This window comes from Talpa occidentalis, unplaced genomic scaffold (assembly GCF_014898055.3).
Source record: "Talpa occidentalis isolate TD23 unplaced genomic scaffold, MPIMG_talOcc4v2.1 talOcc4.11, whole genome shotgun sequence".
Classification (NCBI taxonomy): Eukaryota; Metazoa; Chordata; class Mammalia; order Eulipotyphla; family Talpidae; genus Talpa; species Talpa occidentalis.
The window spans coordinates 98,369,380-98,381,511 of record NW_023601104.1 but is presented as its reverse complement, the minus strand read 5'-3'; positions in this window follow the sequence as shown (position 1 = coordinate 98,381,511).

Here is a 12,132-nt window from a genome sequence, read left to right as displayed (position 1 = left end):
GCCGTGCCAGTGCCATCCCCGCGGAGCTGGCTTGCGGAGGGCTGAAAAGAAGACAGCGGTTTATCCGGCCAGGCTGGAGCCGGCCAGAGCAAAACGGAGCCGCAGACGTCTTGGGCTGAGGAAGCAGGGCTGTTTTGCAGGGGAAGGGAGGGTGGCAGAGCCCAAGCTGGGTGACTAGTTTGTCCCCTGCACCCACAGACAGTGAGAGAGGATGGAGCGGGGAAGGCCATGCCTCTGGAGTCAGCTTGCAGGGGCTTCAGGATGCCCCCCACACGCTCCTGGCTGGAGGATGCCCCCTTAGCCTCGAGCTCCTCATCCACCGTATGGAACAAATAATTGTCCCCAACAAGAGAGGCGACTAAGATGAGGACACACACATGGCAGCTCCAGCGCCAGGCCTGCACCTCCTCCCGCCAGCCACTGCAGCATGGATCCGATCCCCAGCCCGCCAGGGACCAGCCCACAGGGCACAGCAGACCTCTCCTGTCTCGCCCGCTGCTCCCCTTAGCAGTGGATTTCAGTGGATCTGCCTGTTCTGCTCCCCACTCTGTCTCTGGTCAGTCCTCTCACCCCCCATACCCCTGGCCTGTACCCCAGTTCTTGTATGCATAAATAAATAAATCTTAAAAAAAAATTAACTAAACACAACAAACAACTCTCTCTTAAAAAAAAAAAAAAAAAAGAAACCAGTAGCTGGTGGGCCGATCTGTGACGCCAGTCTCACTGGTGAGGGCGCTCAGCGGGCCTGGGAGGGACCAGGCCTGTGTAGCCTTCCCCTTAATCTGTCTGCAGAAGCCCCAAGGATCCCTGGAACAGTATCTGGAGGCCAGGCCTTTAAGGTGATAATTAGGGTGAGGTCATGAGGGAGGGGCCCTCATCTGATGGGATTAGTGTCCTTATGGGCAAAGGAAGCGAAGCTCTGGGCGTGTCTGCCCTCAGCGCAGATGCACAGACCAGAAGAGGCAGTCAGTCCTCAGGAGGCCTAGAGCCCAGCTCTGTCAGCACCTTGACCTTGGACGCCAGCCCCCAGAACTGCGAGACAGCATATGCCTGTTGTTTGAGTGGCCCACTACGGAGTACTTTGTTGTGGCTGACAGAGCTGTCTAAGACTGTGTCTGTCTCTCTGGCACTTGCAGCCTGTCTCGCCAAGCCCCACCCCGGGGTCCTCATGGTGTTGTAGAGTATCCCCTAACAATGGCATCACAGGTAGATGTGGGCACCCTTGGCCTGACCGAGAGGAGCCATCAGCTTGGAAGGGAAACATTCCATGCTCTGCCAAGAAATTGCTTAGATCAATTCTTCACTTCCCTCACTTCCCTGGAGTGGGCTTCTGGGGGCCCCCCAAAGATATCAACACTTTACCCTCCACAACCTGTGATGGGATTTTATCTTGGAAAAGATCTTTGTCGATGTAACAAGGAGCTTGTGATGAGATCATCCCGGGTTTAGGGTGTGCCCTAAATCAACAATGAGTGTCCCAGCAGAGGACAGCAGAGGGAGGTCTGACTCCCAGAGACCCAGGGGGGACGGCCGTGTGAAAATGGAGATAGCTGGGGTGACGTGGCCACAAGCCCAGAATGCCTGGGGTACCAGGAAAGGCCAGTGTGGGCTCTGGAGTGCGGGTGTGGAGGGAGTACCCTGGCAGGCCTTGGCTTCAGACTTTTCACCTCCAAAACTGTGGGGGAATAAGCTTCTGCTGTTTTAAGTCACCAAGTTGTGGTCACTTGTTAAGGTAGCAGATGACACACTGCCCCATCCCTGGTCTTCCGCGAATGCATGGGTGAACTCACAAGTAGAAATAGCATCACAGCACAACAGTCCTAAGGATGGCTGCTCCTGTTTCTTGAGGAATCGCTCCCTGCAGACACCAGCGTGCACACAGGACATCCATTCTCTCTTCCCAGAAGAAAACAAAGCTCAGAAAGGTTAGGTGACTTGCCCAAGGTCATGAAGGTGACACCTGCTGGTGCTGCAAAGAGAACTCCAAAGCCAGACAGAAGGCGCATCAGCTCCCCCATAACAACAGCAGGCCCCTGCCGGGGGGAGCGGCAAGGGAGTTGATGGGCCAAACCCCAGCACAGTCAAGACAGCGGTCGCTCTGTGGGGTCTGCAGCCAGAGCAAACTCCACGGGGTGTCCAAAATGTCCTGGAGACCCCCGTGACGGAGGATGACCCAAACGCCCAGTCACATCGCCTGAGCCCAGCCTTTCCCCAAAAGCCCGATCCCAGCACATGCACAGCCAGCCCGGCTGTCTGCTGCTCGCTCTGCAGCCGGCTTTGCTGCCCCCAGGGCTGGGAGGCGCGGTGGGGCAGACAGGAGTGCAAGGAGCTCCTCTGCGTGTGCTCACGTGTGCTCATTGTACACATTTCTACCATGTCCTAAAATGAGAAGTCAGCTTGCAGTGTGCAGACTCTTTAATCCTCGACATCCGACACCCTAAAGCACAGTAGATGCTTCATAAATACCTTCTGAACTGAACTTCCAGAAGCGGGGACTGCAGCTCAGGAGGGCGTCTTCCTGAGCTCTGCGAAAGCTTATTTCCCTGCCCACCTTGCTGCCTGGGCCACGGTAGGAACTTCTGGGATGCCCAGAGGAGTGCACCGTGCGGGAAGAGGTATCTTCAGCAGAGGGAACAGCAATGGCGGATGCACAGAGGCAGGAGGTCGTGAGGCCTGGACACTGGCCTTTCTTTTTTTCCTTTCTTGGGGAGAGTCTGCTGCCAATGGCGTTAAAGACCCCTCCCCTAAATGTCATCCTGTTGTTTCCAGAAGGAAAATAATGAAGGTTTCCTACCGTCAAAGAGTAGGGACAGCTCTCCTTGCTGCCTTCTTACGGCCCCTAAAACAAGCTGAAACACTGCGGGCTCCAAGAACAAGTCCCGGTCGCCTTGTCATTGTAAACAATTGCATTATAGGGCAGATTTGGGGAGATCGTTAGCAAAGCAGGTGGACTCATTTCTGGGGGTGGCTGCAAAAAAATGATCACAAACCTGGTGGCTTAAGACATCAGGAAGTTACACCTGACAGTTTTGGAGGCCAGAGTCCAAAATCTAAGTGTCCAGGGTCCGGGAGGCCTGACCTCTTCCCGTAGCCTCTCCCCCAGGGCTTGTACCCCGCCCCCACCCCAGCCCCCGCCTTCTCCGGGTGTGTCTCCTCTGCTTCCAACACCTCCTCCTTCCTCTCAGGACACCAGTCACTGGACTTAGGGTGCCCCCTCCATCAGGGTGATCTCATCTCGAGATCTCCAACTTGGTGACTTCTGCCCACAGCCTTTTACCAAGTAAGGCCACAGGCACAGGTAGCAGGTTCAGACTCGCGCGTGTCTTTTGGGAAACACCACTTGACCCATGACAGGAAGGCAGGGAGGACCCGTGTGCTGTCCCCCAAGGACGCAGACGGAAGGCCTCCCATGAGCTGGGCAGCTCGCGCCTGTGTTGGAAGGGGCCGCCTGGTACATGGCAGGGGCACACGGTGACGGTGACCAGGCCAGGTAAAGAACAGACTCCCACCCGCGCTGTGAGGCAACCTGGACGTGGGAGAGGCCCCAAAGCCAAAGGTAAGAACGTCAGAGCCGAGAGGGGCCTGCCAGGTACAAACCTGTGGCCTCCCGCTGCTAGGACCGGCACCCAGCACACCCGCCACCATTGCATCCCGCGAGCCTCTCCACAACCCTGGCAGGAAGAAGAGATGAGGCAAGACGGATGACTGTCCCTAACAGATGGGGAAACTGAGGCCCAGAGCTTGAGTGTGGTGGCCAAAATTTGCCAAGCCGGGAAGTAGGAAGGGCCTGACTTCGGAGGGCCAAGCCACTCTCTTCTGCACCGTCTTGCCCTCCCTCCACCCCCTACTTCACACTGATTTGAAGCCTGGCGTTGCAGCAATCAGCAAGGACAGAGGAAAAGCAGGGTCCACGCTGCCAGGGCCCAAGTGGCAAAAGCACGCCCCTCCTGCCCCCACCCCCCAGCGCAGGCCCCTCCCCCACCAGAGTTGCTAAGCTCCCAGGAGAGCCTTTGTCAGGTGGAAGGAAAGGCTTCCTGCCTCTGGCTTTGCTCTCAGAAAGGCATCCCCACAAGCTCCCCACCCCACCCCTGAGCTCGCAGAGGGCAGAAGCCTGGCTCCAGCTGCACAGGAAAGCATCCCCCGCGCCTGAGAGAGCAGGCCTGCGGCAGGCAGCAGAGTCCGGGAGCTGATTAGGGCCACCTTGTCCCAAGAAGGGTCGGTCTGCTACGCAAGCTCAGGGGAGGCCACAGATTGCTGCTTTAGCCTGCACAGCCCCCCACCTCTGCCTTCCCCCCAGGGCACCCCGCTTACTGGCCCCTGCCTGCCCCACACCCTGTTCTCACTCAGAGCCCTTGACCTTGAGAGCTATCACCCCCAATCTGGAGCAGCACTGGGGAACACTTGCCCAGTGCAAAGCTGTGTGCAAAAATCTTTCATAGACTCCAAAGGACTTTACAGCCTCTCACTGTCTTCACGATCGAAACTGACCTGAGTCCCATTCCATGAGATGGAGCAGCTTAAAACTCAAACTCAATGCCAGTTAACTTCATGGAACTTCTCCCAGGTTTGCTGTTTGCCAGAGGTTTTGAGTAGAAATAATCGCTCCTGACAAGAAAGGGGCAGATGCTATGGGAATGCTGTAGAAATCTGTACAGAGGTTGGGGAGGGAGGTGCAACAGGTATCTGGGTCTGATCTGTTCTCCTGAAGCACTAGAATCTCAAGGTGACAGTTGACATGAAGCTTGATTTATTGGGGGAGGGGGACATTGCAACAGGATAAGCTTTTGTGAACTCCAAGCACGTCCAAGGGTCTTAACAAACTCTTGGAACCCGCAAGAGATCAGGCCAAAGTGTCTGAGGCCTAAGAAAGTCTGGAGTGTTCCAAGAAGGCTGCCTGGAGGAAGTGGCATTAGAATTTGGTCACCTGATGACGAAACCAACATGCTGTTATATGCAGAAGAGGGCAGCTACACCCCTGTGCGTAGACGGAGCCAGATATAAATGAAAGTTGAGGGGCTTGGGAGACTTCTGCTCTTTCCTTGCGGCTGTGTGATCTTCAAAAAGTAGCTTGACCTCTCTGATCCGGTTCCTTGTACAGTGGGGGAAACGGCGCCTGCCGTGCCTCCATCCCACGGTTGTTGCAGAGACAGGGAGTTAATAGGTCGTAAGATACCACGCGCAGGCCGGGCCAGCTCTCTAGAGGAAGGACTGGTCCCTAAGGCTGGATAGGGACTTGGAGTTCTGGGGGGTGGGGACTTTGAGGAGTCAGCTGCCCAAGAATTACAACATCTGGAAAAATCACTTTGATGAACTTGACTACCAGCCACAAATCATTGTACTTTAAAACCCCTTCCAAAAAAAAAAAAGTGTCTCTGAGTGAGATGTTTTTCTCTCCTTCTGCGATAGCAGATAGAAAGGACGCCAAGCAGATGCTGAGGCCGGCAAGGCCTGTAGCTGACCGTGCACGGGAGTGCCAGGCAAGCATGACCCTGGCCATCTCCTTGGCTGTCTTCTGACATCTGGTAGGGGACATCTGCCTGTTCCACGGGTTGGTTTTAAAATGCTAAATGGTAACCAAGGGCCAGACTGTGGGCTCTCACCCAGCCTGGCCTCAGGGCCTTCCAGCCAAGCCCCATAGCTGGCAGCCCTTCCTCACAGGCTGCCTCCCACCGCCAAGCCTTTGCTCACTCGGTTTCCTCTTCCGAACAGGCTCCCCTGCCTATCACCATAGGCCCCAAACCACATGGCTCCAAGGACCCACTGCCAGAAGCCTTCATGCACCCTCTGGCCTGGTAATGGCAGGTCTCTTTGCTGCGCTACACCCACCTGTCTCTGTGCATGTTTTGATCCAATCCTAAGCCCCCTGCGAGGCCCACCTCCTCCAGGAAGCCTTCTGGGGTGGCAGCATCCTCCACTTTGGTTTCCCTGGGGATGCGCATAATTGAGCACCTCTCACCATCCTGTTTCCAGGGCTCTGAACCGCTTCTCACACATGGAGATCGCTTCACCGAGAGAGCATCTCCTGGCAAGAACCATGTGTGCTTCCAGGTCCAGCCTCCAGCCCCATCACAGGGGCTGACACTGCGCTAAGCCCCTAGAGAAAGGAAAAAGAGGCCTCGGGCTAAAAAGTGTGCATCCTGGCCCTGGCTGAGTAGCTAAGCCTCCATTTCTGGAGACCAGGGGGTCAGAGAGCGTTTTCTGTGAAAAATGGACAGTAAATATTTTCAGTTTTGCTGCCTTGACTGTGACTCAACTTGGCAGTGACGGGGGAAAGGCAAGACAGAGAGGAACCGGCACGCTGTGCAGCAGCAGCACCCTACTGCCAGAGCAGGGGCTGGGGCTTTTCAAGCCCCGCTTGGGAGGACAACCTGAGATGGCATTTAACCCCCTGCCGCACAGCCCTCAGGCCACACTGTGAAAATCCCAGGACCCTGCCCTGTCTCCTCACCGCCCTTGGTTTCATCCTAGCACTTACCACGTCTGAAACGATAGCTGGGCCCTGGGTGAGTGACTGTCTCCCCCAACAGATCCTCCAACACCCGAAGTCTTAGCTGGCACAGACTCAGCCCCCTTAAATGTTAATGGACCAGTGGAGGCCATTGCTGTTACTATCCTTGCACTATAAAAGTCCCCAGTGAATAGGTTTGATTGCTCCTAATTAAGGGCGTCATTTGGCAGGGTGGAAGGGGCACCCGACTGGGAGTCCAGGAGTCACGCTTTCCGATGGACAAATCACAGCTCACTCTGCACGACGGTGACAATGACGCCGGCCCCACCATCAGGGGCGGGATTAGACAGAAGAGAGGATGAAGCCCTCGGTGGGCCTAAAGGTAAAAGCTGTCGCAGTGGCTGGCGTGAGGTAGCAAGGCGATGGCACCTGAGGCTGGGGAGGCATCAGGGAAGGACAAGCAGGAAAATGAGGAGACCCACAATCGCCCAAACTAACGCAAGATACCCCCCCTAGTTTTTACAACCTCTGGGCACTTGCAGAAGATAATTCCCCTCCTTTAAAAAAACAAACAAACAAACAACTCTACACAAACATCTTCCATAAACACAAAAATAAACCAAAACGAGCGAGGGTCTTTTTAGAGTTTTAATCACAGTCAAGAACAGGGTTACGTTTTCATCCGCTCACATATGTAACACAGTCCGCCACCAGGCCGAAACCGAAAGAAAACCACGGGGGTGTCATCAGGCTGAGGACGAGGGAGGGTCGGGGTCTTCAGTCCTGCCCAGACAGGCCTGAAGTCTTCTTGCTGCAAAAGCAGACACGAGACAAAACCAGCAACCCTAAAGGAGAGGGGGCACGGGGGCTGCACCCCTGCAGGGGGGAGGCGAGGGAAGGGAGAGTGTCTTTGAAGGTTCGGGTGCAGCAGAGATCATGATGCACGCCAGGGTGGCACTGAGGATGGGGCAGCAACACACGCGTGTGCACATGCACACACGCACCTTCCCACCCCGTCCACTTCAGTAGAAAGTGATTCACTTGGTTTCAGATTTAAATATTTATTCCTCAAATACAAAACAATGCTGAACATGCACACCCCCGACGTCCCAGCATCTGGCCTTCATCCTCGGAACATCTTCAGATGAAAGAACAGCTGGGATTCCCGACTTCACAGAGGTCTGAGTCTTCCTCGCCGAGGGGGGGAGCTTTCCAAGTGCTCTGGGCCTCCCTGTTTCTTGCAACGGGGCAGTTTTATTTTTCTGGTCCCACAAGTGGCACTTTGAGGGGTTTCAAAGGTGGATTAGCCCTACTCCACCTGGAAAGAAGCATGTCTTGGCCTGGCCGGGGAAGTCGACTGGTCTGGGACATGACGAAGGAGGCACCTTCGCTGAGAAGCTGGCGGCCAAACACTGCCCCTCGTGACCGAGACCCACGCTGGCCTACCCACGGGCTGTCTCTGCAGTGATCCCCCCCGCGGCATGGCCATCAGGGCCCCCCAAAACTGCCAGCTCATGCTCTCAGGAGAAAAGTCCTGGCCTGGGTGTCAACTCAAGCCACCTTGTGGCCACGTAGGACCGTAGTCAGTGCCCCAGGAGGCCTGTCTGGGCTGCTGCACCGTCCTGGTGGCCACTCTCCAGCTTCTCACCTGGACCCCGTCTTGTCTCTAAAAAGTTTTTATTTTTAGATATTTCTGACCCACCCCACTGCCCCCCTGCAAATTTCAGACCAGTTACCAGGCCGGGGGCATGACCATGGTGGATGGCCAGGCTCCGGAGCACAGGGAGCTCAGCCTTCCTTGGTCAACAAGGAGAACGTGTCCCCCGGCTCTCCCCGCAGGCAGTGGCCTGGGGCAGGCTGGATCCCCACCAACAGCACAACGGGGCCAAAGCATTTCCCGGGCTTGGCAGTAGACTACCAGTAAATCACCGAGGAAACAACAGGATGTCACAGCCAAGGGCTTCCCACTAATTACCGCCTCTCTCAGCCAGCCAGGTGAGGGGACGGGTGAGCCCGGGCGCACTCTCGGCCCGGTCAGCTCCACCCGGCTGCTGGGTTCAGCCAGTTGACTCTGGGGGCTTCGAAATTAAGAAAACAGAAGGCAGGGGGGCACGAACATCTAAGGAAAAGAGGAGGGGCCGGGAGAAGAATGTTTAAGATCTCTCTTTGCTGATGCTTCCCAGGGCTGGACACTTGAGAACTAGCGAGGCTTGCAGGAATCCAAAAATTACAGACCCACTTTAAAATGCCACAGCAAGCCATCCCTCATGCTGCTTGTTCCGTGGGCTCCCCGGACCGCAAAGACAATGGCCTTTTCTTTCTCTCCAGATTTAAAACCAAGCCATGACAAAGCCATGACATGGCCCTGGGGACAGGCTTGGGGACATCCTCTTGTCCTCTCAGCTAGCGAGAGGCCCCGAAAGACCCAACACTCGGCGGGATCTATTTCTTCTAGAACTTACAAGGCGCTCTGGACAGATGACTGTTTTGCTTTCGTTTTACTTTTGAAAAGCTTCAAGGTCATTTCACAAACCTTGAGGACCGGATCCAAGTCCACTCCCAATTTTCTCCTTCATTCCAAACCTCCTTGTCCTGAACCTCTTAGGGGAAACGCAACCTGTGACATCTTCTTATCAGATGCTTTCCTAGCTCCAGGGTAATCATGCTTCATTTCCTCAGTATTGTCCTCACCCACAAACTCCTAAACCAACAATTAAAAGGAAGGTGCATGCCTTGTTTCTTAATTCCAATCCGGGCCTGCAGGGCATTATCCAGCTGACTTGAGGGTGTTTTTCAAAACACACAATAACAAATGTGTCAGACGCTCTGCAGGGGTCTTGCACTAGCTCTAATCCTCTGCCCGGCCCATCCTGCAGGTGAAGGAACCCTTCCTGGTCACTTGCAGCCCATGGCCCGTCCAGGTGGAGACTTGCACCAGGGTGGCTTAAAGGCCACAACGTACCAGGCAGGAAATCTACCTCTGTAGAGGCAGAAGTTTGCATTTGCACACCTACATTGCCAAGAGGGGGGCCACTGAGTGGGTGCACTGTGGGACAAAGGACAGTGAAATGGGGGAGGAGAGGAAGATACAGACATAGGAATCTTTGGGTGGGGTCTCAGCATCTGAACTATTTTACTGAAGTCACTTTAAACCTCATAAAATTCAGAGTCCCGTCACCCCTACCTCCCGGCTGCCCACCCACACAGAGCGCCAAAATGGAATCTGCCAACTTTGATTTCGCACATGCCCATTCAAACAGCAGTCTTCACACGAGGCTTAAAACCTTGGCTCAAAGTTCAAAGGTCAGTAAAAAGCAACTTAGCTGAAGAACTGTCAGGGAGGTGCATCCAGGAACTGTCTGCAAAGCAATGATTTGCAAGCTCCCAGCAAGAAGGCACCTCCAATGGAGCCCTCGCAGAAGCTGAGAATGCTCATGTCATGGCCCACATGCTCCACCGTCCCAGCCTCATAGATTCCTTGTAGCCAGGGCCCTCCTGGGCACCCAGAAGCTACCCCATATCTGGCTACCACCCTAAGAGAAGACGGGTGTGAGAAGCCTGTGCAGGCCTGGGACACCCAGGGACTGCTCTGCTGAGCGCTCTCAGCTTCTACTTCCCATCTGCAAAATGGGCTGCAATCCCCTCCCAAGGGCCCAAGACTAACCAAGGTTGGCGGAACACCAGCCTGCAAAGCGCTAGACCAGCAACACTGGGGGTTAGAATCGCCACTACTCTTTGCCAGAGTCTACTGACACTTTGTGCTGGATTCATTCCTTTGTCCCCGAGCTTTATTTGTAGCTCTTGTATCGCCACCAGAAAGGACAGTCTGGTTTCTGAGATAGCTTGATTTATGGGAAGCTCTGGTCTTGCCCCTCACAGATGACAACCGTCATTTTGGCCCTTTATGTAAACTCAGCGCCTCCGTTTGCTCCACGGTGAATCGGGGTGGGGGGCGGTGCACAGGCAATCACCTGGCTCAGGCCTCGCCCGCTCCAGCACCTACACACACCACTTTGCAACCACATGATCTGAATTCCCGCTGAAGACAGTTACAAGGCCCAAAGGCGGCTCCTGAAGGTTAAGCACCTTTGGGTGCTGGTCTGGTCTGGTCGGGGAAATGCAGGACCTCCCTCATTCCAACAGCCAGGCTGGGACAAAGGGTAGAGCTGTGTGGCTGATGGGGGGATGGAAAGGTAGAAAGACCACAACCAGGCCATGCCGACATCCCTCGCTGCAGCCCTGACATCCTTATTCCTGTGAGCTGGGCCCGCACTGCAACACCTCCCAGAGATGTGGGATGTGAAGGGGCTTTTTCTCTGCTCACCTGCCCTAGACACCCTGGGGCAGCTCTCCTGCTTCTGGCTCAAGGACCAGGGATTAAGGGGAACAGGCAGGCTGGGAAGCATCTGAGAGCCACTGCAAGAGTCCTTTGATATTAACATATTTCTCCCCAGAACTGCAAACATTCCCAGGCAGGGCAGAACACTCAAATGATGTTCCTGCTTGTTCCCTAGCGCAAGCTGCGTGTGGCCACAGTACTTAACCTCTGAACCTTAATTAACTAAGGCGAAAACATTCCCTGTCGCAGCATCTGAGAGGTAAAATGAGATCGTGTACATAAACCTTAACTGCTGGGCCTACAGGAATCGTTGCACCATTTAAAAAAATAAGTAGCTGTGTTGATGGACCCCCTGGGCCGAGCAGCACTCTCTGGGCATGGGTGCCTTGAATGTCCGTGGGAGACATACTAGACCATGCCCATTTTACAGTCCTGGATGTTGAGGGGCCAGGGGCCCCCGCAGTTCACCCAAGGTCACAAGTGATGGCTCTGGCTGTGAGCCAGGAAATCTTGGCCCTTGAGGCCAACCTGGCCCCCTAGCTGCCTCCTCCCTTCCTCTGGGGACCGTCCTTTTTAAAAAAGAGTAAGTGGGAGTCACTCGTATAACACAAACGTCATTTCACCTGTGCCAGGGGTCACTTTCACCTACTGAAGTTATAAACTGGGGGTGAGGGGATACCCCTGTCTGTAAAAAGCCATGGCTGCATGTGCCCTTTCACAGCCATGCTGCAGCTTAGGCCGGGGGGGACAGCTTGCGTGCCCACAGGCGGAGCCCCAGGAAGAACCAGCTCACCTTCTCCTGGCAGCAGGCAGCGGGCCAGGCCGGGACACTAAGCCCGAGCTCGCTCATCTCTAAGACAGACTTGCTGCAGCATCAAGGAAGTCGAACATCCAATGCCATGCCTGCTGGCCCCGGCCTCCGCTTCAGCCTCCCGCCGTGGTCTGGAGAACCACACAGAAGAATGCCCTTGTCCTGTCTGTCCCAAGCGCTTAGCAGGCACTGGGCAGCTTCTCCAGGTTTTGTCACGCTGCTGGCCACAGCCTCCAGGTAGCTCCTCCTCCAGTCCACAGAGCACAGAAAGGAGATCTCAGCAGGAGAGGGAAGGCACTGCACCCCCACCCCTGGATGCCAAGGACGCAAGCAGGGCCACCGTCACTCTCAGACCCAGCTGGCCCTCAGAAAACGCAGCACAAGGCCCTGACCAGCCCAGAGCCCCAGACGCCAGGAGAGGCCAAACCCGCTCAGCACCACTTGGCCCAGGGGCGCACAGCTCGGGCAGGGCCAGGGAGGTGCCAAGCTAGGTGGTGGCATGAAACTGCCTGCCCCAGGAAGACAGCTGGAGGC